The sequence below is a fragment of the Dendrobates tinctorius genome, unplaced genomic scaffold (assembly GCF_039654945.1).
Source record: "Dendrobates tinctorius isolate UK_male_01 unplaced genomic scaffold, ASM3965494v1 ptg000294l, whole genome shotgun sequence".
NCBI lineage: Eukaryota > Metazoa > Chordata > Amphibia > Anura > Dendrobatidae > Dendrobates > Dendrobates tinctorius.
In genome coordinates, this window is record NW_027361961.1 from 1,539,435 (window position 1) to 1,561,385 (window position 21,951).

The window sequence follows — 21,951 nt, forward strand, 5'->3', positions numbered from 1 at the left end:
GTCAGACTCACCGGCCTATAGTTGCCTGGGTCCACCTTCTTCCCCTTTTTGAAGATAGGAACAACATTTGCTCTTCTCCAGTCTTCTGGCACTTCTCCTGTTCTCCAAGAATTTTCAAAGATTATGGAGAGGGGTTCAAAAATTTCTTCTGCTATCTCCTTCAGTACTCTGGGGTGTAATTCATCTGGACCTGGAGACTTGAATACATTTAGGTTAGCTAAGTGTTTCCTCACTATCTTTCTGCTTATAGATATCCTGGATTCTTCTATTCCCTTAATAGGACAGTGAATAACAGTTGATGTTACATTTCCTTTCTGAGAGAAAACAGATGCAAAATAGGAATTTAAAAGTTCAGCCTTCTCAACATCCTGTCTTACCATTTCATCATTTTCATCCTGTAAAAATCCTATAGCATCTTTGACTTTTCTTTTACTTTTGACATATCCCCAAAATCCTTTATTATTGCTTTTGACATCTCTTGCAAGCCTCAATTCATTTTCAGCTTTAGCTAATCTGATTTGTGCCTTGCAGGTTCTGCAGACAGCATTATATTCTTCTTTAGATATGCCTCCTTCTTTCCATTTTATAAACATTTTTTGCTTCCTTTTTAGCATGTGCTTAAGTTCTGTGTTCATCCATCCTGGTTTCCTTAAATGCTTCCTATTCTTCCCTCTTTTCGGAATTGTTAACAACTGTGCTTTGAGAATTTCATTTTTCAAGATTTCCCATCCTTCCTGGACATTTTTGTCTTTAAGGATATCCAGCCATTGGATCCCTCCAATTCTCTTTCTGAATCCCTTAAAATCTGCCTTTCTGAAATCTAACCTTGACGTCTGAGTCTTCACAGGTCTTCCGCCTTTAGTTATCCAAAATTCTAAAATAGCATGGTCGCTACCTCCTAGGGTCCCAGCCACTTTTACCTCCTCAACCATGTTATCATCTCTCATGATCTTAAATGGGGGAAAAACGTGGATGCTGCTATAAGAAAAGCACAACAGAGGATGTTCTTCCTGCGTCAGCGGAAAAGATATGGTTTGTCTAAGAATCTGCTGATCTTATTCTTTAATGCTGTCATCAGATCTGTGATTTGTTCCTCTCTGATAATCTGGTATGGGGGAGCCACTGCGCATGACAAACTCCGCTTACAAAGGACTTTCAGAACAGCAGAGAGAATTATAGGCTCCCCCCTGCCTAAAATCCAGGATCTTTATGATAAGAGTATTCGATCCCACGCATTGAAAATTTCATCCGATCCCTCTCACCCGGGACACTCCTCATTCCAACTACTCCCTTCAGGACGTCGCTTCAGAGTCCCCAAATGCAGTACCAACCGCCATATGAACAGCTTCTATCCACTCTCTGTTCAACAATTAAATCGTCATGTGTAGACTATATACTGTATCTGTCTTGTTAGATGTTACTTGTTGTATCTGTTGTTATATATTATGTTGCCTCTTTGCCACAAAGAATTCCTTGTATATATGTAATATGTACTTGGCGATAATAAATTTGATTGATTGATTGAAAAAAGATGAGGAGGTAGTGTGGGAGTGGTAGACACTGAATGTGCGGTTGGAAAGGTATGATGAGATCCAGGATAGGGCGAGGTCTTTGATGCCAAAAGAGTAGAGGATCTGTAGTAGGAGGCAGTGGTCAACTGTGTCGAAAGCAGAGGGCAGGTCTAGAAGGAGGAGTATAGAGTATTGTCCGTTAGCTTTGGCTGTATGTAGGTCTTTGGTAATTTTCGTCAGGGCTGTCTCAGTGGAATGATGGGGGCGGAAGCCAGATTGTAGATTGTCAAAGAGCAAGTTAGATGAGAGGTGGGAGGAAAGTTCAGCGTGGACATGCTGCTCCAGGAGTTTAGAAGCGAATGGAAGCAGCGATATTGGGCGATAGCTGGACGTGGCTGTTGGATCGAGGGTTGGCTTTTTAAGGATAGGCGTGATTGTGGCATGTTTGAAAGCAGAAGGGAAGGTACCAGAAGTTAGTGATAGGTTGAAGAGGTGGGTTAGGGATGGGATAAGAGTGGTGGTGATGTTGGGGAGGAGGTGGGATGGGATAGGGTCAAGTGCTCAAGTGGTGAGGTGTGATTTATTATGCCCATATGCAGCACAATTCCCCAAAATGTTATCATATCTGCTGCAGTTACAGTGATTCATCTGGCGTATGACGACGTGGTATTTTGGGTGAAAAATTGTTAGGCATACAAGTTCATCTGGGCTACCATAAGATTTATTATTTTCTCACTGAAAAAGAATTTGAAGAAGTCAATTTCAGTGAGGCCAGTGGTGTCAAACTGGATTCCTGAGCTTCCGATGAAATCCGGAATGACAGGCTGATAATTTTCAGGGGGTGCAATCCATATGGGATCGATTGCTGCAGGAGTTGCCTGGGTCCTAGGGCGTCTTGCTGGGGGTTCTTCCCCATTAGATGAGGAGGAGGAGGAGGAGGTGGAGACGAATATGGGATATTTCTCACTGTCTGAATCTGTGTGGGATGCAAGGAAGGCGTAAGTCTCCTCTGGTGAATAGCATCTTCTTGACGAATGGGCCATTTAAAAAAAAAAAAAAAAAATTAAAACCCTAAGGATGTGTGTGTAAGTGGTGCTTTTACACATGTAATGTGTGAGGCGTATATATAGGGTACAATTTATTATAAAAAACAGAGAAAAAAAATGTAGAGCGAAAAAATGTAGAAGAAACACTTAGAAGAAAAAAAGAAAATATACATCAGATGTATAAAAAAAAAATTACAAACGTTCACAGGCGTCACCAACATTAAAATAAAAAAGAACGCTACCATCCTACCTATAAAACTACTCTAGCCTTTTTTTCTCTAAAACAAGATCGGTCGTCACTATCGCTGTGACGCCGGCTACGCCACCTCTACAACTATGCTATACAAACTATTTTTTTTAAAAAAACAAAAAAACAATTGGTTGTCACTTACACTGTGATGCCGGCTACGCTACCATACTACGTCTAAAACTACGATGTAGTAACTACTAATATTTTTTTTTTCTCTAAAAGAAGATCGGTCATCACTAACGCTGCGACGTCCGCTACGCTAACTAACTAAAAAAAGAAAAGTCCCGTGGTGCAGCCTTTGATCAGAAACGATACTGATCAGAGCACTGCGGACACAGGAGGAGCACGAATGCTCTGCGCAGGATGCCGCGCACACAAAAAAAGTGCAGAAAAGTGCACTAAAAATTCAATTAGAAGGGGAGGGGGTACTGGAACAGGGATGGGGAGGTGCTGCTGCTGTGATCACAGATAAGTCACACAGTACAGATGTCAGATCACGGGAGGATGACTCTGGAGCAGCAGCACAGGAGGCAGGAGATAGCAGGGAGAATCACACTGGCCACCAATGGATTATTTTACTCAGGTGACACAGAGGAGCTGGAGAACTGCTCTGCATGCCAAATCTGAGGTAGGCTAGGTTCATATTTGCATTCAGGAGGGCTGCGGATGGCTGCCTATTTCCTCCTTTCTTCCTCCCTGAAGCTCCGCCTACACTCCGCCTACTTCTGTATGCGTCCTGCATTTCCCTGCGTACCTACCTTTAACATTGGGTATGCAGGGACATGTGTTGTATGCGAATGTGTCTGTATGCGGCGATTTGATGTGTGCGGCGACTACACACAAATGCAAAAGCGCAAAAGGGAGGAAGAAAGGAGGAAGTAGGCAGCCATCTGCAGCCCTCATGATTGCAAGTGTGAAACAAGCCATAAAGATGGTGCGCAGGAAGGTGATCACTATTTTAGATGAACCCATCTGGTGCTGATTGGCCAGAACCTATTGTTCAGCCAATCGGCGCCATAGGGGATAATCAGATGAAGTGACGTTGCGAACACCCACCCATTGTGACGGCTGTGATTGGGGCTGTGTCACACAGCACTGATCACAGCATGGCACATGCTTTTTTAAATTAAATTTATTGTCAAATTGCTGTGATTGGCTGGTCAGAATTGACTAGCCAATCACAGCGACCGCTGATGCGGGGGAGGGCAGTACAGGGATCGTCTGCTGTCAGGGACAACAGCCCTTGGAACCCAATTACCGCGAGATGCCGCGCGGTGATCGGAAATGGCGCTGCCGTACATATACTGCTCTTTGTGGGAATGCACCTTCCACAGAGCAGTATATGTACGGCGCATGTCGGGATGGGGTTAATGAGAAAAAAAATTACCTTTTTTGAATTTACCAAATGGCAGCAATGAAGCAAAGAGTGAAAAATTTAAAGGGGTCTGAATTATATTCCGTATCCATAGTAAATAAATATATATATATATATATATATATGTATATATCTCTGTCCAACAATGTAGACCAGCTCACTCCTGTGAACCGCCTGGAACCTCAGCTGACCTGGTTAACTCCGTTGTGCCCGGATATGGATGTAGGAGTCCATCCATACAAATGTGAACAACGACAAAGCAAAGTCCAGCAATGACATGAGCAATCCAGGATGCTGTTAAAAAATTTTTTCTTTTTATTCATAAATCCATTAAAATGCAATGGTCCAAGCAGTTCAAAACAGCAATAACGCAGGAAAGTCGTGCAGATAGGACTACGCGTTTCAGCGGTAGAACCCGCCTTCTTCACGGTCCAGAATCTGTTTTGAACTGCTTGGACCATTGCATTTTAATGGATTTATGAATAAAAAGAAAAAATTTTTTAACAGCATCCTGGATTGCTCACGTCATTGCTGGACTTTGCTTTGTCGTTGTTCATATATATATATGTATATATACACAGCTCTGGCAACCATTCCATTCCAGTGTCAGTTGAGTTCCAACCAGAGTACTCCTCATTCTACTTAATGTGCTTCTGATTAGGTGATCACCTGAACCAAATCTTATTTAACAAAGAGAAGTACAAAAAACCCTGCTGTGGTGTTCACAATCCTCTTGCGATAGGACAAGCTGGATGGCAAAACAAGTGCTAGTAATATCCCAAAAGTAATAGGAATGAAAAAAATAGCTTTTAATCATGCCAAAGGCGTTGAAAAGAAAAGTCTTGAGTGAGGAAAAGAAGGGCTCAATTCTGGCTTTACTAGCAGAGGAATACAGTGAGCGTCATGTTGCCTCCATCCTTAAAATTTCTAAGACAGCAGTCCATTACAACAAGGTCAAGCAGTAGACTGTCACGTGCCCCGTCCTGTGTGACACGGCCAGCAGACCGGTAACGGATACAACAGGACACGGCACGTGTAATTGTCCAGTGTGACGTGGCCCGCAGGCCGGTAACTAATACAACCAGACAAGGGGATAGGAAAAACCTGGGTAACAATAACAATGGTGGCCCTGCGATTGGGAACGGGGAAGTGGAGACCTCCTGCACTCCCCTGAGTCAGTGTATCTACACTCCTAACGTTCCCTAGGCCGGTTCTGCACCGGGCGCCGATCAGGATACCTAAAATCCCTAGCTCGCCCTGCACCTAAACCCTCACTAGGGAAATGGTTGGTGCGGAAACTGATCCCACCACTGCACTAAACACACATAAGGAAACATGACAAAACAGGGGAACACCACTTAGCTTTGCTCTGTTGCTTACGCTCCCAGCAACAGAGCCCACCACCTGCGTGCATTTCTTCCTCCGACCGGATCCAACACCATAGTGCAGCCTTGGAGCAAACAGAGTCCACCACCTGCGTGCAGCTGTCCAGAAACAGAGTCCAGGAAATGAGTCCAGCTTTTCTGCCAAAGAGTCCAACATTTTGAGTCCAGCTTTCCAGCAACCGAATCCAGCATCCTGAGTGCAGCTCTATACCATAGCTGCCACTCCACCAAGCCATGCAAGAACTCCTTGCTGACACCATAGCTGCGACTCCACCAAGCCATGCCAGCCCTCCTTGCAGACACCATAGCTGACACTCCAGTTCTCACACTGAGCTGATCGTGACTCTCCTTCAGCTCCATTCTTCACCCAGGTTTGCTTGCAAATGAGAAACTATCACCAACAGTGATTAACACACCCGATACTCTTTTATAGAGAAATCACACCTGTTACATAATTACGTGCACAAACAAAAGTAACCAAAGTGCAATGACCCTAATGGCCACTGGGGGGAAAACTACAACTGAAATCACCACAGTGCAACGACCCCAATGGCCACCGGGGGCAAAACCACCTTTGGCACACAGCCAAAGGAAAAAAAAAGGCTACTTTGTGCATTTAATCTGTCAGATCCATCCTGGATCATGACACAGACATTGGGGACAACAAAGCTACAGACCGGCAGAGGGCAAAAAGGACACTCCACTGATGGGGATAACTGTCATATTCAAATGTTAGCAACCACCGGATGACATCAAGCGACCTACAATAGGAATGTGTCACGCTGCTGCAATGCAGGCAGAAGCAAGCTCCACTAGATGACAATGGAGTGGAGGGAGGACTGCACACACCAGCAACAAGGTCATTACCAGGTGGCAGCAGAATAGTCAAACAAGTCGGGTCGATATTAGTCTGTAGCGCAGTACCAAAGGAATAAGCAAACACAGAGTCAGAAACAAGCCAAAAGGGACAGTACGGGTCAGGAGCAGATATGCCAAAGTCAAGAGACAAAACAGCAGGTCAGAGTCCAAGCCAAGTCAAATACCAGAGAGTCAAAACACAAGAAGGGGAACACAGAGTTGGGATGGGACGAGGGGAATAAACAGACACGGGTACAGTCAGCAAAAGAAGCAGGACATATCAGGGCAAGCAGAGTCAGCTACACATGCCGTAGGTAGAAACTATAACTGACATTGCCTGCAGGATATAGTGGAGAGAAATAGCTGGCCTGAAGCCAGAACGAGGCAGAGACAAGTTAACCCTTGACATGATCAGACTGGGAAAGAGAGACAGGATACAAAACCCGGCCTGGATCATGACAGAATGGCAAATGGCAGCTGGGGTGAAGTGCACGGCAAGAACATCATAACAGGCTCCTAGAGGCAGGGCTCAAGTCATGTAAAGCTAGAAAAAAGCCTTTCATCAATGAGAAGCAAAAAAGAGCCAGGCTGAAGTTTGCCAAAGACCATAAGGATTGGACCATAGTGGACTGGAGAAAGGTAATCTTCTCTGATGAGTCTAATTTTCAGCTTTGCCCAACACCTGGTCATCTAGTGGTTAGACAGAGACCTGGAGAGGCATACAAGACACAGTGTCTTGCGCCCACTGTGAATTTTGGTGGCGAATCGGTGATAATCTGAGATGCTTCAGCAAGGCTGGAATTCAGCAGGTTAATCTTTGCAAAGGACATATGAATCAAGGAGCAAACAAGGTTATCCTGGTTAAACAGTTGCTTCCTTCTGCTCAGGCAATGTTCCAGCAGGACAATGTGCGATGCTACACAGCTAAGTCAATCAATGTGTGTATGAAGGACCACCACATCAAATCCCTGTCATGGCCAGCCCAATCTCCAGACCTGAACCCCATTGAAAACTCTGGAATGTAATCAAGAGGAAGATGAATAGTCACAAGCCATCAAACAAAGAACTGCTTACATTTTTGTACCAGGAGTGGCATAAGGGCACTCAAAAGTAGTGTGATAGACTGGTGGAAAGTATGCCAAGATGCATGAACGCCGTGATTAATATCATGGTTATTCCACAAAATATTGATTTCTGAACTCTTCCCGAGTTAAAACATTAGTATTGTTGTTTCTAAATGATTATGAACTTGTTTTCTTAGCATTATTTGAGGTCTGCAAGCACTCTGCATTTTTTGGTTATTTTGAGCATTTCTCATTTTCTAAAAATAAATACAAAATTTAGTGCTTGGAAATTTGAAGGCATGTTGTCAGTAGTTTATAGAATAAAAGAGCAATTTACATTTTACTCAAAAATATACCTATAAAGACAAAAATCAGACAAACTGAAAATTTTGCAGTGGTTTCTTAATTTTTGCCAGAGCTGTATATATGTGTCAGCCAGATACCCTCATTAATAAAATGGTACATAAAAGACACACACACAAAATCTGTGTCAAGCGCAATATCTGTTTATATTACAAAAAAAAAACTGCGTGGGCTCCCGCATAATTTTCATAACCAGCAGAGGGCTGTTATTAATATTGCGCCAATTCTGGCACTAAGGCTGGAGTCACACACAACCATTAAAAAATCGGTCCCATTTTAACGGTACGAAATCGCACAAAGAATTCTTGGCCAGATATCCGTCTGTCATCCCATTTTCCGGCAAGGAACCAATTTTAATCGCATCTAAGCATCAAATTGACATCCAATGCCAATGCCTGATGCCCTATCCTGTAGACCTGGAGAAGTTGTGCGATTTAATCGCAAGTCACACGTGTGGTGCGTTTTCCATGCGTTTTTTTTATCGCATCCATAGACTTGCATTGGGGAATCCGATCCGAAAATCGGTGACAATCGCAGCATGCTGCCATTGTCTCGGTCCGAGGATCGGATGCGATAAAAAAATCGCATGATGTGAGCTGCCCCATAGAATAACATGGGTTCGAATGCAATGCGATTTTTTATCGCATTGCATTCGACCGTTTTAATCGCTAATGTGACCCCGGCCTAAGCCTCGCTCTTCCCATTTGCCCTGTAGCAGTAACAAGTGGGGTAATATTTGTGGGGTTGATGTGACCTTTGTATTGTCCGGTGATATCAAGCTCACAGATTAGTAATGGAGAGGCATCAATAAGACTCCCCCCATTACTAATTCTATAATTGTATGGTAAATAAAGACACAGCCAGGAAAAAGTCCTCTAATAATCTTAATTAACCATACTTAAGGGGGTTTTACACATAGCGATATCGCTAGCGATATCGCTATAACGTCACCGATTTTGTGACATTATAGCGATATCGCTATGTGTGATACTTACCTCCGACCGGCTCCCCTGCTGTCCATCGCTGATCGCGCGAGAATGTCCGGCTCCATTTCTCGTCGTCAGCTTCCTGCTCGGGCTTCCTGCTGTGACGACGAGTGACGTGTGGAGGCGGGCGGGAGGACGTCAGGATCGCTGTGTGTGAAAGGAGAGTATCGTGCGCTGCATCGCTGCTGCATCACTGTGAGGTCTGCCTGTGTGACAACTCACTAGCGATCATTTAACGATGCACCAGCGATCCTGACCAGGTCGGATCGCTGGTCGGATCACTGGTGCATCGCTAAATGTAAAAGGGCCTTTACTCCATCTCCTGCAAGAAAAGTAAAATAATAAACCAGCACAAATACTCCCTGATCCGCTGTAGTACTAAATAACGAGTGTCCCACAATGATCTCTGTTGTGGGCTCTCTTGATCCAACTTTTGAGGAAAGGCTCCCTCTGGTGGATACTGCTGGTAGTGGTGCTGATCAACATGATGTTAACCCAACAGCTGCTGAAGATAATTGGAGGAGTGGTGGTAGTAACTGGGACTACATAAGCGAGCAGACTTCTCTCAGTGACTGCCGGTGATACTCCTTTCTTTGCTTACTGAGGATTTCTGTCTGCTGCCTGATCATGCATTTTTTCAGCTAAGTGTCATTTGCTAAACCCTTTGCATCTGTTTTTGTCTTGCTGTCAGGGCTCAGCTTACTCCCCCTGGGGCTGCTGGCTCCTGCCCTGTATTTTTTGTATCTTGTGCTTGTTTGCTCAGTCCCCTGCTGTATTAGCCTGTTGCTAGCCACCAGTTAACACCTGAGTGCTGATATACTGGGGGCGAGGTTGTTCAAACCTCAGTATTTTTGTACTTCAGTCATGTTGGAATTATTAGGTTTTTTGCGCGATTGCAGACAGTGCCTTTTCTGTCCTGTCCTATCTAGTCAGTGTGGGCCCCATCATTTGCTCAGTCTATTTTCTGTCTGTGTTTGTGCTTCATCTTGTCTCACCGACAATATATGTTTGGGGGATGTCTATTCCTTTGGGGATCTGCTCTGGGGCAGTTTAGATTTCATTTTTCTGTCTTTAGGCTTAGTTAGACCTCCGGCTGTGACGAGGCATCTAGGGCAACGTAGGAACGCTCCACGGCTAATGCTAGTTGTGTTGTTAAGATCAGGGGTCTGCAATCCGCTGAGCAACCAACCTCTCTGGTGTTCTGGTGGCATAGCCTATTGCGCTCTCCTCCTCAGTGACCCATTCATAACAGAATCACTGGCCAAACTGTAGATTCTAGGGTACTTAAAAGAAGGAAAGAATTGCAAAAAAAAAAAAAAGTGTCAGAATTTTATATATATTTTTCCTCTTTTTTCTCTGGGGCCGTAGGAGGATTTTTTCTTTAATGGAGACTAGGCAATTGTCTGGTCATGTTGAGCAGCTCGCTGCTGAAGTGTGGAGAATTTCTGCTTATCTCGCACAATCATCTGTTGTAGAACCTAAGATCCCTACTCCAGATGTGTTTTCTGGGGATTGGTCTACATTTCTGAACTTTAAGAATAATTGTAAACTATTTCTTGCTTTGAAGCCTAACTCCTCAGGGAGCTCGGTGCAGCAGGTTCAAATTGTCATTTTCCTGCTGCGCGGCGATCCCCAAGACTGGGCCTTTTCTCTAACACCTGGATATCCTATTCTGGCTAATGTAGATGCCTTTTTTCAAGCCCTGGGGTTATTGTATGATGAGCCTAATGCTATTGATCAAGCAGAGAAAACCTTATTGGCAATAAAACAGGGTCAAGATGATGCTGAGTTATATTGTCAAAAATTCCGAAAGTGGGCGGTTGTGGCGCCCCAGAGGCTCAGTCGCCACAGAGGTACGGCACCTCCTCCTGAGGTGTGGTGCCCCACCATCTAGGTAAGGTAGAAACACCTGACCACACTCCAACACCTGCACCCCACAGTAGTGTAGCAAAGCACCTTTGGCGGCTCCCTGCTTGGAGTATAGCAAAGCACCCCTTGGTGGCTCTCTGCTTGGAACACGAAACGTGCTGGGAGGTGGGTGGATTTTAGTTTGCACCAAAAGAGCGGGAAGAGTTGAGTCAGTCAGTCAGTCAGTCAGTCTTTCATTCAGTGAGGGAGTGAAGATGTAGAAGGACAGAGTGTGAGACAGAGAAGATCCCCGGGAGAGGGATGGAAGAGGGAAGTGCTGCAGCAGGCCACAGTGATCTGGGTCTGCTGGCACAGGAAAGAGACAGAGGAAGGAAGCTTGATTCTCCATTGGAAAGAAGGATTAGCAAGGAACGTGAGGAGAATAACAGAACAAGGGCCAGGGTTAGAGGAGAACCCTTTTCAAGTTCTAAGCGCAAGGCCGGGGTCTGGTCCCCGAGGTTGTACGAATACTAATGGTCCTGCAGCAGACACCAGAGGAATAGAAGTAGTGACAACTTTATTCCCACACAAGACTTGGGGGCACAACAGCAACATATTAGTGAGCCGGGACTTAATAGCAAGGAGTCCCCGAAGCAGGCTACAGCTGTCTGCCATACAAGAAGAGTTCATAGGAACATCTGACAGGAGGAACTCCAGTGTAACTCAGTACTAGGAGTACTTCACTCAAAGGCGCTAGAAGAGGAGACGTTCAGAAAAGGCACATATGTTGGCGGAGTGTTGGAAGGGAGTATTCCATCTGGCCTGGAAGTTGACTGAGTCCCTGACCCGGAGGACACGGCACGGAAGCGGGCACCTGTTTGCACAACAGACTGTGAGTAAAGCTTTGGAAATACATGCCCTGGTGTCCTCCACTTATTCCTGCGCCAACCTGCCCAGCACCGCTACATCCCTCGCGCCTGACACTACATCATCTAAGTGTGACTTCACCTACACTGCCCTTGGACTACAGCCCTGCATGTGGAGGACTGTAAAATCATTGCTGCACCACACCATCTGTCCCAGAGGATCTGTCTGCAGCGTCGGCTTACATCTCTATTGCCAAATACCACAGGTGGCATCACGAATCACTTATAAACTTTCACTACCATCAGTACACTGAAACAACCCCTTTTACAATGGGCACCCAGGGCCACAGGCAGGGTCCCAGCTGCTGTGACATCTCCCATTGAAGCTCATTGGGCCCGGTACCGAGTACCCCACAGCCCTGGGTGTGAGGGCGACCCACGTCCTTACTAAATGGAATGATGATGCCCTAGCAGCTCTCTTTCGGAAAGGTCTGGCAGAATCCGTAAAGGATGTTATGGTGGGATTCCCTGTCCCTTCTGGTCTTGACGACTCTATGTCATTGGCCATTCAAGATGATCGACGTTTACGAGAACGTAAAACTACGCGAGACGTGGTGCCGCCTTTCGAACAAACCTCTGAACCCATGCAATGTGATAGGGTTTTGTCTAGGGCGCAACGTCAAGAGTTTAGAAGGCGTAATAAGTTATGCTTCTTTTGTGGAGATGCTTCTCATGCTATTTCAGCCTGCCCTAAACGAGAGAGACGTTTTGCTCACTCATTTGTGATGGGCAGTGTGTAGCCTAAGTTCCTTTTGGCTGTTACCTTGATCTGCTCTTTGTCTACATTTTCCACTAAGGCATTTGTGGATTCAGGAGCAGCTTTGAATCTGATGGATTTTGACTTCGGTAAGCATTGTAGTTTTCCTATGGTGCCCCTTCGGACCCCTATTCCTTTGAGGGGTATTGATGCTACCCCTTTGGCAGAGAATAAACCCCAGTTTTGGACCCAGGTGATTATGCGGGTCGCCCCGGACCACCAAGAGAATTGTAAATTTTTGGTGTTGCACAATTTACATGATATTATTGTACTAGGTTTTCCGTGGTTGCAAACCCATAATCCTGTGTTGGATTGGAAATCTGTGTCTGTGGTGAGTTGGGGTTGTCAATGTGCTCTTGGTGACACTCCTGTTTTCTCCACCTCTCTCCAGTCTCAAGATGTTCCTGACTATTTGGCTGATTTTTCTGATGTATTTAGTGAGAGTAAAGGCCCCTTTACATTTAGCGATGCACCAGCGATCCCGACCAGGGATATGACCCGGTCAGGATCGCTGGTGCATCGCTAAATGATCGCTAGTGAGCTTCCACACAGGAAGATCTCACAGCGATGCAGCAGCGATACAGCGGACGATACTTACCTTTCAGACACGGCGCTCCTGACGTCCTCCGTCCGCGTCCATGCGTCGCTCGTCGGCGCCAGCAGGAAGCGCCCGACGAGAAGTGGAGCTGCGCGATCTCGCGCAATCAGCGATGGACAGCAGGGGAGCCGGTCGGAGGTAAGTATCACACATAGCGATATCGCTAGCGATATTGCTGCTGCGTCACCAAATCGGTGATGCTTTAGCGATATTGCTGGCGATTTGTGTAAAACCCCCTTAAGTCTGAGTCTTTGCCTCCTCATAGGAGTTATGATTGCGCAATTGAGTTGATGCCTGGGTGTAAATTTCCCAAAGGTCGGCTTTTCAACTTATCGGTACCTGAACATGATGCTATGCGATCTTATATCAAGGAGTCGTTGGAGAAGGGTCATATAAGACCATCCTCTTCACCTTTAGGTGTTGTTTTTTTTGTGGCCAAGAAAGATGGCTCATTAAGGCCATGTATTGACTATCGCTCCCTTAATAACTGTTAAATATCAGTACCCGTTGCCCCTGATTTCTGATTTATTTTCCAGGGTCAAAAGTGCTTGTTGGTTTACCAAACTTGACCTTAGGGGGGCATATAATCGTATTCGCATCAAGTACGGGGATGAATGGAAGATGGCTTTTAATACTCCGGAGGGACATTTTGAGCACCTGGTGATGCCTTTTGGGCTCACTAATGCCCCTTCTGTCTTCCAGTCTTTTATGAACTATATTTTCCGGGACTTTGTGGATATGTTTTTGTTCATTTTTCTGGATGATATTTTGATTTTTTCCAGTGATTAGGATTCTCATGTGGAACATGTTCAGACTGTGTTCCAGATCTTGAGAGAAAATACTCTGTATGTTAAGGGATCGAAATGTCTCTTTGGTGTACAGAGGATTTTGTTTTTGGGATTCATTTTGTCCCCATCTGATATTGAAATGGACCCGGCCAAGGTACAGGCCATCTATGATTGGATTCAGCCCACTTCTCTGAAGGCTCTTCAGATGTTTTGGGGTTTTTCTAATTTCTATCGTAAATTTATAAGTAATTTTTCTGGTATTGTTAAACCACTGATGGATTTGACCAAAAAAGCGCTGATGTGGTGAATTAGCCTCCAGAGGCAGTCTCAGCGTTTCAGGAGCTTAAGTGGAGATTCACTTCTGCTCCGGTTCTGCAGCAACCTGATGTTTCACTCCCATTTCAGGTGGAGGTAGATGCTTCTGAGATTGGTGCAAGAGCCGTTTTGTCTCAAAGTGATCCGGTAACCTCTAAGATGAATCCCTGTGCCTTCTTTTCTCGAAAATTTTCCCCATCTGAACGTAACTATGACGTGGGGAATCGAGAGTTGTTGGCCATGAAGTGGGTATTTGAAGAGTGGAGACATTGGTTGGAGGGAGCTAGACATCAAGCTGTGGTCCTTACCGACCACAAGAATTTGATTTATCTTGAATCAGCCAAGCGCTTGAATCCTAGACAAGCTAGGTGGGCCTTGTTTTTCACGCGTTTTAATTTTGTGGTCACCTTTGTACCTGGCACTAAGAATGTTAAGGCGGACGCCCTTTCTAGGAGTTTCTTTGCGGATTCTCTTGATGTGACCGAGCCTACTACCATTCTGGAAGAGGGTGTGGTTCTTTCCACCATTTCACCTGATTTGAGACTTGCCCTGGAGGAATTTCAGGAGGACAAGCCTGAACGATGCCCTGTGGGGAAATTGTATGTCCCTGACCAGTGGAGGGAAAGAGTGATGGCTAAAATTCATTGCTCTGCGCTGGCTGGTCATCCGGGTATTTTTGGTACCAGAGATTTGGTGAGTCGGTCTTTTTGGTGGCCTGCCTTATCTCGTGATGTAAGGAACTTTGTGCAGTCCTGTGGAACTTGTTCCAGGTCCAAATCCTGTTCTCGTTTTAGTGGTTTGTTGATGCCCCTGCCGGTGCCCAGCAGGCCATGGACCCATATTTCAATGGATTTTATTTCTGATCTCCCTGTCTCAGAGAATGACTTATCTGGGTGATTTGTGATAGATTTTCCAAGATGGTCCATCTTGTACCACTCCTGAAGTTGCCATCTTCTTCTGAGTTGGTGCCCGTTTTTACAACAGGTGGTTCATTTGCACGGGATTACTGAGAACATTGTGTCAGACAGAGGAGTCCAGTTTGTTTCCAGATTTTGGAGGACCTTTTGCTCTAAACTGGGAATTCAGTTATCTTTCTCCTCTGCATTTCATCCTCAGACCAATGGCCAAACTGAGAGAACAAAACCAGAGTTTGGAATCCTATTTGAGATGTTTTATATCTGCTGATCAGGATGACTGGGTCTCATTTCTGCCATTGGCCGAATTCACTCTAAACAATAGAGCTAGTTCCGCCACTTTGATGTCTCCGTTTTTCTGTAATTTTGGTTTTCATCCTCGATTTTCTTCGGGGCAGGTGGAGGCTTCTGCTTGCCCAAGTGTGGATTCTGTGGTGGACAAAATGTAGCAGATTTGGGACCAAGTAGTGGGCAAGTAGTCCCACTCTCAGGAATAGGCCCAACGGTTTTCCAACCGGCATAGGACCTTTGGTCCCCGGTTCAAAGTGGGTGATATGGTTTGGTTGTCCTCAAAAAATATTCCGATGAAGGTTGCGTCTGCAAAATTCAAGCCAAGGTTCATTGGACCTTATAAGATTTTGGAAATCCTTAACCCTGTTTCTTTCCGTTTGGCTCTTCCAGGTACGTTCAAGATTCATAATGTTTTTCACAAATCATTGTTGAAAAGGTTTGTGGAGCCAGTAGTTGCTGTGACGGCACCCCCTGACCCTGTATTGGTTGAGGGTAATTTGGAGTATGAGGTAGAGAAAATATTGGACTCTCGTCTGGCTAGATCGAGACTCTAGTACTTAGTCAAGTGGAAAGGTTATGGCCAGGAGGATAATTCTTGGGTCTCTGCTTCCGATATTCATGCCGAGAGATTGGTTCGTGCTTTTCACCGGGCCCATCCTGATCGGCCTTGGTGGTGTGGATGAGGGTTCGGTGACCCCTCCTCAAGGGGGGGTACTGTTGTGAGCTCTCTTCATCCGACTTTTGAGGCAAGGCTCCCTCTGGTGGATACTGCTGGTAGTGGTGCTGATCAACATGATGTTAACCCAACAGCTGCAGAAGATAATTGGAGGAGTGGTGGTAGAGACTGAGACTAAATAAGCGAGCAGACTTCTCTCAGTGACTGCCGGTGATACTCCTTTCTTTGCTTACTGAGGATTTCTGTCTGCTGCCTGATCATGCATTTTTTCAGCTAAGTGTCATTTGCTAAACCCTTTGCATCTGTTTTTGTCTTGCTGTCAGGGCTCAGCTTGCTCCCCCTGGGGCTGCTGGCTCCTGTCCTGTATTTTTATGTTTGTTTGCTCAGTCTCCTGCTGTATTAGCCTGTTGCTAGCTGCCAGTTCACAACTGAGTACTGATATACTGGGGGCGAGGTTATTCAAACTTCAGTATTTTTGTACTTCAGTTGTGTTGGAATTATTAGGGTTTTTGCGTGATTGCAGACAGTGCCTTTTCTGTCGTGTCCTATCTAGTCAGTGTGGGCCCCATCATTTGCTCAGTCTATTTCCTGTCTGTGTTTGTGCTTCATCTTGTCTCACCGACAATATATGTTTGGGGGGCTGTCTATTCCTTTGGGGATCTGCTCTGGGGCAGTTTAGATTTCACCTTTCTGTCTTTAGGCTTAGATAGTTCTCCGGCTGTGACGAGGCGTCTAGGGCAATGTAGGAACACTCCACGGCTACTGCTAGTTGTGTTGTTAAGATCAGGGGTCTGCAATCCGCTGAGCGACCAACCTCTCTGGTATTCTGGTGGCATAGCCTATTGCGCTCTCCTCCTCGGTGACCCATTCATAACAGATCTCCAGCAGTGTATCACTGAGCCGCCGTGAGAGTTCACCGGAGTTCATCACTCCAGTGCTCTCACTTTATGGCAGTACTGCTGTGTGAGAACTTTCTCATACAGCGGTGACGCAAGTGACAGCACAAACTCCAGTGACCTCTGACGGCGGCGAAGGGATACACTGCGGGAAGATACCTCCTGTCAGTGTATCACTGAAGCCATGTAGAGCGGTCACATATCCTGATGTGACTGCTCTACACATGAGATCATCGTGGGACACTTGTTATTTAGGACTACGGCAGGCCAGGGAGTATTTGTGTTGGTTTATTTTATTTTTGTTGCAGGAGATCAAGGGCATCGGGGAATTAGGTGTTTGAGTATGAATGTTTATTTTGTTTTACAGTTGAACACACTCGCCGGATGCTGGAACTACTATCCCATCATCGGCTTATGCTGTCACTGTTATATGTGACACCAGACATAGCTGGATGGGAGAAGTAGTCCTATCAGATGATGTCTGGCTACACACAGACAACAACAGACAGACAAAGACACCCGCAGACAGACAGAGTCACGCTCATATTCTCCGCTCACACATAGTCTCTGCCCACAAATATATTCTCAGTCCATACACTCTTCCACCTCACTATTTGCGGCATTTTTGGCACACAAATCGGCAGCTAATCTGCAGACTTTTTTACACCTGGGGTTTAGCTGCGGATTTGACTGACAATGTAAGTCAATGAGTGTAGAAACGCTGCAGATCCACAAAAAGAACTGACATGCTGCGGAAAATAAAACGCTGAGAATCAGTGTGGAACTTTCTGCAGCATGTGTACACCAATTCTGAATTCCCATTGATTAACATTGCTTGAGCCCCTCGTTGCGGATTTGGTGCAAATCACGTGGAAAAAACGCTGCGCATCCGCAACATGTGCACATAGCCTAACATTGGGCTGAGTGCTATCTGATACATCACAGATCTGCACTGACCCATAGTATAACATTGTGCTGAGTGCTATCTGATACATCACAGATCTGCTCTGCCCCATAGTATAACATTGTGCTGAGTGCTATCTGACACATCACAGATCTGCACTGTCCCATAGTATAATATTGGGCTGAGTGTTATCTGATACATCACAGATCTGCACTGACCCATAGTATAACATTGTGCTGAGTGCTATCTGATACATCACAGATCTGCACTGACCCATAGTATAACATTGTGCTGAGTGCTATCTGATACATCACAGATCTGCTCTGCCCCATAGTATAACATTGGGCTGAGTGCTATCTGACACATCACAGATCTGCACTGTCCCATAGTATAATATTGGGCTGAGTGTTATCTGATACATCACAGATCTGCACTGACCCATAGTATAACATTGGGCTGAGTGCTATCTGATACATCACAGATCTGCACTGACCCATAGTATAATATTGGGCTGAGTGCTATCTGATACATCACAGATCTGCTCTGCCACATAGTATAACATTGGGCTGAGTGCTATCTGATACATCACAGATCTGCACTGACCCATAGTATAATATTGGGCTGAGTGCTATCTGATACATCACAGATCTGCTCTGCCACATAGTATAACATTGGGCTGAGTGCTATCTGATACATCACAGATCTGCACTGACCCATAGTATAACATTGGGCTGAGAGTTATCTGATACATCACAGATCTGCACTGCCCCATAGTATAACATTGGGCTGAGTGCTATCTGATACATCACAGCTCTGCTCTGCCACATAGTATAACATTGGGCTGAGTGCTATCTGATAAAAGAATGTGCACTGGGTGGAAAACCCCTGTAACAATGTGGGAGGATGGGCCGAGTGTATAAATGATCATTATGATAGCATGCACTGACCTTAGCTCCTCCTGCAGCTCCAGACACACAGAGAAGTCCTAATTCTGATTCCCCTTCCAAATCCAAAAATTGTCAGCGAGGTCCTGGGGCACAGGCGCAGTCACAGAGGGGTGGATCTCCCAAATTTTACACCCAAGGAGAGGGACGTAGATTGTCATGTGTCACTTATTGAATTCCCTTAGTGTTCTCACCTAGAAACTGTACAGAAACGGCTTTAGTTTGTGCACCAGGGATGATATTCAGTCCCAGTCCAGCCCTGCTGTTACGTCACTGTTCACACCACACAAAAACCCCAAAAGAGTCTCAGTGTTGAAGGGGTTAATGTCCACCGCGCCCAGTAATGGGGAATCTCCAGCACCTACCTCCACCCGCAGAGCCGCACTCCACATATATGGCTGCTCTGTGCGCACAGGACCTGTGATGAGGTCACAGGAGGGGAGGAGTCAGGGGTCACATGATATCCGGAGTGCAGACACTACATGGAGACTTCTCCTCAGTCAGTGACATTCCCGCCATTATTCCCCCTCACTACTGGCACAATTACCCCGCGCCGCCTTTTCTACAGTTATTTATTATTTAATCGTATAAACATATATTTCAACATCATATAAGAATAAACAACGAACAATAGACAGTGATTGAAAAGAACAAAGGAGCAAAAATCCGAGTCGAATATCAAGGTTTTCTATATATAATAATAATACATTTTATTTCTATAGCGCCGACATATTCCGCAGCACTTTACATTTCAGTGTCATGGTGTGTTTTGGGTAGGTGGTGAAGGAGTTAACTCTGAGTGCCTCCCTGTGGATCTGGGGAGGGTTTTTATAGCTTCAGGGGAGAGCCGTCCCTGTGGCTTATACTCCTATCTGAGTGTGCCCGATCCTGCTCTGTCCGTGCGTCACGCCAATCATTGTCCGTCTGCCTGGTATTCTGACCCTGCTCTGTTACGGTTTACGTCTCTGGTTTGCTGACTCTGTACCTGCTTTGCCTGTGCTGTGTATGACCCTTGGCTTTGTCTGACCTCCCATCTGTATATCCCTCTTGTACCTCGCTTGCCCGTACTGTGTATGACCTCTGTTTTGCCTGACTCTGAGTTTTTGTATAGTGTCCTGCCATCTCTGAAAGCAGGACGATAAGCCCCGCCCCCTTGCAGTCACAGGACCGTAGGTCCTGTGACTGCATGCTAACTTCAGCGTCCACAGGTCCTGTGCATCTATACTTTCCAGCTGTACCTGACCCCAGGCCCCCTACAGTGCAGGTGAGTCCCTGCTCAGCGGAGGCTGCACGCCGGTGCTGTCAGGATCCTGACATTCAGAGGGGATTTGTACAGACAATAGACATTACAGCATAACAATAATCACATAGATTATAACAAATACCAAGAGGAATGAGGGCCCTGCTCGCAAGCTTACAGTCTATGAGGAAAGAGGTAGACACGAAAGGTGGGTGGTAACAATTGCCCTGATTGTATGGACCAGCCATAATGTTAAGTGTGTAACAGTACAGACACAGAGGGCTAATGGATGCATAAAGCATGTGGGAACATGATGCGGGAAACCTGGTTATGGTAAAACTTTTGGTTGTGCCACACAGGGATAGATTAGATTAATGTGTTGAGGCGGTAGGCCAGTCTGAATAAATGCGTTTTCAGGCCACACTTAAAATTGTAGGGATTGGGGACTAATCGCATTAACCTGGGAAGTGCATTCCAAAGAATTGGCGCAGCACGTGTAAAGTCTTGGAGACGGGAGTGGGAGGTTCTGATTATTGAGGATGCTAACCTCAGGTCATCAGCAGAATGGAGGGCGCGGGTAGGGTGGTATACTGAAACAAGGGAGGAGATGTATGGTGGTGCTGAGCCATGGAGAGCTTTGTGGGTGAGGGTAATACGTTTATACTGAATTCTGGAGTGGATGGGTAGCCAGTGTAATGACTGGCACAAGGTAGAGGCATCGGTGTAACGATTGGCGAGCAATATGATTCTGGCAGCAGCATTCTAGACAGAATGGAGAGGGGAGAGTTTGGTAAGAAGGAGACCTATTAGAAGAGAGTTACAATAGTTGAGACAAGAATGAATAAGAGAAACAGTAAGAGTTTTTGCAGAGTCAAAAGTAAGAAAAGGTCGAATTCTAGAAATGTTTTTGAGGTGCAGATGACAAGAGCGAGCCAGTGATCGAATGTGGGGAGCAAAGGAAAGCTCGGAGTCAAGTATGACCCCAAGACAGCGGGTATGTTGCTGGGGAGAAATAGTGGAACCACACACAGAAATGGCAATGTCAGGTATAGGTACATTATTAGAGGGAGGAAACACAAGGAGTTCAGTCTTTCACAGGTTCAGTTTCAGCTATAGTGAGGACATGATGTTTGACGCAGCGTTTAGACAATCGCCGGTGTTTTCTAGAAAGGTTGGCGTGATGTCAGGAGAATAACATTGTCATTTCCAGTGTAGAAATCATTCTTGTCACCAGTATAAGATCTGAGGGGACACTCCTCAATGTGCTGAACTGGTTAACGATCAGCTCCACAGTCCCAGGCAGGAGCCCAAAGTTTGTTCTTATACGATTCAGCAACCCAAGTTTTCCTTGGTTTTCCTAGTCTGGCGTGAGTATAAATACCCTTCCCAGATCCAAAGGGAGGCCAGTAAAATTAACCCTGAGAAACCAGGACATTAACCATGTCCTAACCATGACAGTACCCCCCTCTAAATGTGGGGCCACTGGACCCTCAGGTTTCTCAGGGTATCTGGCATGAAAAGCCCGCACCAGTCGATCAGCGTGCACCGAACTGGCCGGAACCCATGACCGATCCTCAACGGAATATCCCTTCCAATGAATAAGGTACTGAAGTCTCCGGCGCACCCACCATGAATCAATGATGCGCCCTACCTCGTACTCCAGTTGACCCTCTACCAACACTGGTGGAGCCACGGATGAGGGATCTTCTCTAACTGTCCCCACAGGCTTTAATAGGGACCTGTGGAAGACGTTAGATATTTTGAAGGAGGTGGGCAACTGTAATCTGTATGCCACCGGGTTGATCACCTCTACAATCTTGTATTGGCCAATAAATTTGGGGCCCAACTTCATAGAGGGTATCTTAAGTTTGATGATACGGGTGGACAACCAGACTTTTTCCCCCACAGTTAACGCAGGACCCAACCCCCTCCTCCTGTCTGCAAAATGTTTGTACCTCTTCTGGGCTTTGGAGATGCTCCCCTGCACCTTCCTCCAGAGGGTTTTTAACTGTTGTA

At 45.7% G+C, this 21,951-nt stretch overlaps 1 protein-coding gene across 1 annotated transcript in view; it reads right to left on the reverse strand.

Annotated features, from left to right (window-relative positions):
* Nucleotides 1-19,043, reverse strand: part of LOC141072978 (uncharacterized) — a 138,217-nt gene extending 119,174 nt beyond the window's left edge. Inside the window, exon 1 of the mRNA XM_073560244.1 lies at nucleotides 18,699-19,043. The gene's annotated coding sequence lies outside the window, so the exon portion shown is untranslated. The remainder of the gene's footprint in view (nucleotides 1-18,698) is intronic.
* Nucleotides 19,044-21,951: the final 2,908 nt, after the last annotated feature.